The following is a 6,441-nucleotide window of genomic DNA, read 5'->3' on the forward strand; positions in this document are numbered from 1 at the left end:
TTTCACAATGGGGTGGGGGTGGGGGGGCAATTTTTTTTCATTTGAAAACAAATTTTAGTTACAAAAATTCAACCTGTGAGCAAGTAAGAATTGCAATTGAACAACTGATCTCTCTCCTCCCATTGTCCCCTCCCACCAAAAAATAAAAAGCCCCTCAGACCTAGTCTACTCATCCCTGAACAGATATTCTCTCTCCAGTGATAGGGAACTCATCCCTCTTCTAGAACAGTACTCTCATCGCCAGAACCACACTTCCGTGCCCTTGAAGTTGAAATCCATTTCCTGCCAACTCCTGCCCAGGCATCCTAGTAAGATGCCAGTCTGAGTGTTGATTCCTAGTCCTGCTCTCTGTATGTGTCCTCTCCCCTTATTAGCTTGTGAGCCCCTTGAGAGTAGAGCATGCATGTCTTTTCTCCAATTTCCAGGGCTTTGCATATAGCCAGCATCTAATGGATGCTTTAACCTGTATTTCACTCTCCACAACAAAGGGACTGCAACAGCTTTTTGTCTATTCAGTATTCTAGTGCTAATTTGACAAATTAAGAAACTGCCACCCTGGAGGTAATGTCTGGGGCATGATAAGAGGCTGCCCATTTTCTTCCAGGGTTTATTATTTAAGGTAAAAGCAATAATAATAGTTGGCATTCCATGAAGCATTTTAAATACAGAACATGGTCCTCCCATCCACCTGTGAAGCAGATAATGCCATTTGTTATTTCCATTTAAAAGATGGGAAGGCAGAGGCTCTTCAAGATGGAGTACATTTTGGGGCCTCCTGCCTCCAAGCCTGGGAGCTACATTTAGAACAGCAAAAGGTTTGGACTGCTCATGGTTATTAGGGGAAACAAAAATTCTGAACTTGGTTCCTATCTCCTGATAATTTAGCAACTGAAGTCCAGAAACTTGCATTTTATATTAAAAAAAATTAAACCAGATAGTAGAGGCTTTGATTTTTTTTTTTAATCTTCCTGTGCCCCCTCCCACATTGCTTTCTCTTCAAAACAAACAAAAAAATTATACATTGGAACTTTGGTCTTTCCTTTCTGTGATCTTCCTCTGAAATTTAATACTTCTGTGGAGGATTAGGACTTCCGAATGAACCAAATTGCACAGATACCAGGAATTTCTAAATTGGAATTTGAGGTGTTCTTGGAATTTCAGTCATTCTCATCACAGGTAGCCTGGTTTATATTTTTCATTAACTATGCCTTTTTGTTTTTTTTCCTGTTCTGCAGACAATTTCTCTGACTTGCTCCTCAAGGATAGGGCATTGTACTTGTGTGATCTTGGGGAAAAGTCACAAGCTTAGTTTCATACCTAAAAGGAAGGGAGTAACCTCAAAGATCCCTTTCACATCTAAAACTGTGATTCTCTGTGTTAGTATGTATGAATGAATCCCTCACCCCCAGGAAAATCACAGTGGAGTAGGAGGTCTTAACTGGGGTCCAGAAACTCATTTTAAAAAATATTTTCATAACTGCATTCCAATATAACTTTTTCTTTATAATTCTATGCATTTCATTTTAAATATATTCACAAGGGGTGAATGAGTCTACTATGATTCTGACCTTAACTGAATAGTTTCTGTGATATCCCCAGGTACCATTTTTTGTTTGTTTCCTTTGCTATTTTCTTATGAAAACATTAAATGCCCTCCTAATTAAGAACTTCTGTGCTGGTGGTAGGGAAATGATTATTTAGTCATTTCAGTCATTCAGTCATGTTCTACTTTTTGTGATCCCATTTGGGTTTTTTTTTTGGCAAGGTGGTGGGGTTAAGTGACTTGCCCAAGGTCACACAGCTAGGGAAGGTCTGAGGTCAAATTTGAACTCAAGTCCTCCGGACTCCAGGCCCTCACTCTATCCACTGGGACACCTAGCTGCCAAGGAAAGATAAAAGCAATGAAGCAATGAAGTGTGTTGAGATTGAGAAAGTATTAAGAAGGGGGCGGCTAGGTGGCACCTAGGTGGTGCAATGGATAGAGCACTGGCCCTGGAGTCAGGAGTACCTGGGTTCAAATCCGAGTCTCAGACACTTAATAATTACCTAGCCATGTGGCCTTGGGCAAGCCACTTAACCCCATTTGCCTTGAAAAAAAAACCTAAAATAAATAAATAAACAAACAAAAAATAAGTAAATAAATAAATAAAAATGTAAAAAAAAGAGTAGCACAGTTTCCTAACTCTGCAAGTTAAGAAAGTAGTTATTGTTTGATAATATATCACATCATTTTATCTTCCTGAATCTTGGCTGTCTCAGTTCATTCAGCTACATTGGATTCAGTCTATTAAAGTGCTTGTGAAGGATCTCCTCTGTCCTTGGCAATGGAAAGAGGCTCTGCCTTCCAGAAGTTTCCAGTCTTACATAAATACAAATAAGTATGAACCCAGAATCAATTTGATGGGGCAAAAGATAGATCCTTGCAAAGGGTTCTAAGAACATTTGAGGAAGGGAATAGTTTTACCTGAAAAATGCCTGGATCAGAAAAAAAAGTGGGACTGAGAATAAACAGATAAGGGAATGCTCCATAAATGGAGGAGAGTCTGAATACAATAAGAGAGGGTGGAGGTGGCATGGGGAGTTCAGGGGAACCTGGAGGAACCCAGTGTGATTGAAAAAGAAAGGAAAATAATGGGAAGACAGCTACGGACACACAGACAGACACAAAGACACATAGACACAAACAGATACAGACATAGAGTCCACATAGACACAGCTACACACACAGACACAGACACATAGACAGAGACACAGACACAGACAGAGACACACAGACACTCACAGCCCCAATGAGAACAAAGAGCAATTTTGTGTCTGCTTTATTAAAAATAATGTATTTTAAAAAATCATCACTTTTTCATATAAAATTCTCCCCTTTTGTTTTTCCTTGTATATGGAAAATTTGTGTCAATTGCTCATTATTGTCAAATTCACAATCAAAAATAAATTTTGAAGTAGTTTGGGATCATAGTTTCACAGACCTCAGTACCAGGCAAGGGAGAGAATAGCCATGGACGGTTGTTGAAGAGTGACATGGTGATGGCAAGTGAGTCAGCAGGGAGAGAGAGGACAGACAGGACAGTCCACATCCACAGATCCAGCAACCCAAATTGAAGGTGACTTCAGGTTTGGTAATAGGAAGTGAATGCAAGGTTTGAGTAATGATTTGCTTAGGATATTTTTAAAATCATTCATCACCAGGTTTTAATTGTCAGTGCATCAGGAGGCAACAGGATTCCCAAATGGATAAAGCTGGCCACCGAGGCTGAGATCCCTGAATTCCATTGAGACCGACAGCCCTCAGCCTAGTATCTCCATGGCAGGGCGACCTGTTCCGAGCCCCCCTAACTTGACTGGCTGAATGACTCTGGGTGAGACACCTAACCTCTCTACAAAGATAAACTTCAGTGAAGGGACTTGGAGCCGTAGCCTGGGCGAGCCCTCTGGTTGTGGGAGAGAACCCTGGTCCTGGAGGCAGGGCCAAGGAAGTCTAAATCCAACCTACTAGCTGGGTGACTCTGGACAAGTCACCTCACCACTCTGCTTCAGTTTCCTCATCAGGAAAAATGGAAATCACGATGGCATCTACCTTCCAGGGTAGTTGTGAGAATCAGTTGAGTCCTATTATTAAAACACTTTGCAAACCTTAAAACACCCTAGAAATGTTATTACTCCTACTACTACTGTTCATTTCCTAGGCCCTGTTGCTAGTATTCTCAACTCTGTGGTTATTAAAGTTGAGGCCTGATTTTGCCATCTCATCCTGTTGTCTTCTCTGTCTAGAGTTAAGGTCAACTCACAACACACATTTATCATGCTTATCATTCTTTCAGGCATATTGTAAACAAGTTAGTCAATCCCTTTTTTAAAAAAAAAATTTAGGGGAGGTAAAATTTTTTTTGTTATCATTTTGTTTCATAGCTAAATTACTTTCCCCAAATCCAAACATCTTGCCCATAAATAATCAGCAATTTGGCAGGGTATGCTTCTGTAACTTAACCCCTTCCCCCCCTGGAGTAAATGTAATGATCAGCTCTCATTCTGGATCAGAGCAGGGAAGGATAGACGTTAGTGGAAGGAGGAAATCCTCCTCTCCCTCATAACTCTGTGAGAATAGTGCCAGGCTCCAAGAGATGCCAGTACTCCATATTTTTTTCTAAAAGGAATTTATTCATTTTAATTTAAAAGGGTTTTTTTTTTGCTACCCCTTACTTTGATTGTATTTTTTGGATGTTCTGAGTAAGTTGGAGTGCAGGGAAATCTGTCTAGCTTTCTCATTCTGTGCTCATCAAATGGGCAGGCCAAAGAGATAGCCTTCACCCGAGTTGCCATAGTACACGCAAATCCAATTACGCATTTGAAATTCCAGACAGCTGATAGGTGAAAGGGTTCCAGTTCGACCCACACACTCTTAGCTCCCCTCTTCAGCGTGTTTTGGTTTCAGTACCCAGTCTCTGAATGATGTAGACTGTTAGTCATTCAGATTGCTCAAGGAAGATGAGCTGTGGTCCCTGGCACTTCCAGATCGAACTTGACTGTAGTGCTTCCCCCCCTAAAAATATCCTGCTTCCTGGCTTTCCCCAAGCGCCTTTGTAACTTCTTGGACACCTCAGCTCCAAGCTGCTGCTCGGAATAGCTTCATGAGTAGTCTATCCATCTAAGGGCAATTCCAGATTGCAGCACAGCCTACCTGGCTGCTTTCTTTGAGGCCGGGTGCCGGCAGAATTCAAACAGGACCTCACAGCAAAACAAATTCTCAGGGCGAGGGATGAAAAAAAGCTTGTTGGGTAAAATGAGGTTTATTGGGTTGCTCTGGAGCTGGGAGATGACAATGGGCCAGACCCAGCCCATATTTAGAAGATGATATTCCAATGCAAATTTTTCCAGGTCAGGGACCCTGTGTGCTTTTTGTTTCTGTGTGGTCCAACCTATGCCCCCTAAAACGGGTTATCTTTTTATTTTTTAGGTTTTTGCAAGGCAATGGGGTTAAGTGACTTGCCCAAGGCCACACAGCTAGGTCCTTATTAAGTGCCTGAGACCCTGGATTTGAGCCCAGGTCCTCCTGACTCTAGGGCCGGTGCTTTATCCACTGTGCCACCTATTCTCCCCAAAAGGGGTTACCTTAACAACTAACTCTCACCCCACCCTGATTCTATTTTTGGAAAACTGTCATCATCAACGAGTTTTTCCAGGTATTATGCCTGAAAGCACTTTGAAAATATTTGTTGACTGAGAAACGGCAAAAAAGACCCTTAGGGTGAGTGAGTCTATTGATTTCTGAAAGGGCTTAGAAAGGGTTTCTTTCTTTCCTTTATGTCCCTAGCTGCTGTTGAAGTGACCAGTATGCAGCAGGCACTTAATAAATGCAGTTAGTTCTTTGTGAATTAACTCCCAAGGGTAAAACTAAAAAGGAAATACTGCTGTTCTGTAGTAGATGCCGATCCGTCATTTGTAGAGATGGATGCAGAGAAGGACAGTGCCCTATGGGCTGGTAAGAGGGTGGGTCAGCCGGGGTGGAGAAGTTTCTGGCAGCCAGGTGTGAAAGGGTGGGCTGGGCCCCTCCATGGGGTGGGGGCTCCCAGGGGAGGCCCAGGGAGCTCAGTTATTGCACAGGAGCCAAGTGTTGAAGGTTTGGGCAGCTGAGGTTCTGGAACCCTCTCTGATTTCTCTCCAGGTGAGACGGGTGGGGCTTGGGGTAATTTATTTGTTTTTTAATGGTTTCAAGCTACAGGTATTGGTTTATTTCTGACTTTACATAGGACAAAATTTAAGATAACTATAGAGGCAGTAGGAAAAGATGAAAATCCATCTGAAAACATGAATTTTAATAAATTCTCATATTGAATGAATTGAAAGCCACATGTCTTTATAATCTTTGAGTATTCTTTAGCCTTTTTAGCAAATCAAGCGATATGAAAACATAACAAATTTTAACTGAATGCATGTTTGATAAGGATGAAATCGCTCTGACGGTTCATGAAAGTCTATTTATATAAACTGGCCCTGAAGCCCTTGGGGTACTTGGGTGGGCAGAGTCTGACTGGACACTTAAGGGGCGTGTGGGGCTCGGAGACCCCAACTGAAGGGGCTTTCAGAGCGGCGCCCCCCCCCCCCGAGAGTGGGTCTGTGGGGGCTGAGGCCCCGCCCCCCCCCCCCCCGTTCCTCCGGGCGGATGCCGGGGGGCGGGCCCGGCTGGGGGGCGTGTCCGGAAGGGCGCCCCGCCCCCGCCGTGACTCAGGGCGCCGCCCCGGCCGGAGCGTGTGACTCCGCAGGAAGTTGAGTCCGCGGGCGGGGGCGGGGCGGGGGCGGGGCCTGGCGGGGCGGGGCCTCGGCCACGTGGGCGGGCGGCTCTGCCCCGGGAGGGAAAGGCAGCGGCGCGGGTATTTATAGAGGCGGCGGCGGCGCGGCCGGGCCCAGCAGCGCAGCCCAGCCCAGCCCGGC

The sequence above is a fragment of the Macrotis lagotis genome, chromosome 1 (assembly GCF_037893015.1).
Source record: "Macrotis lagotis isolate mMagLag1 chromosome 1, bilby.v1.9.chrom.fasta, whole genome shotgun sequence".
In the NCBI taxonomy this organism is placed as follows: Eukaryota; Metazoa; Chordata; class Mammalia; order Peramelemorphia; family Peramelidae; genus Macrotis; species Macrotis lagotis.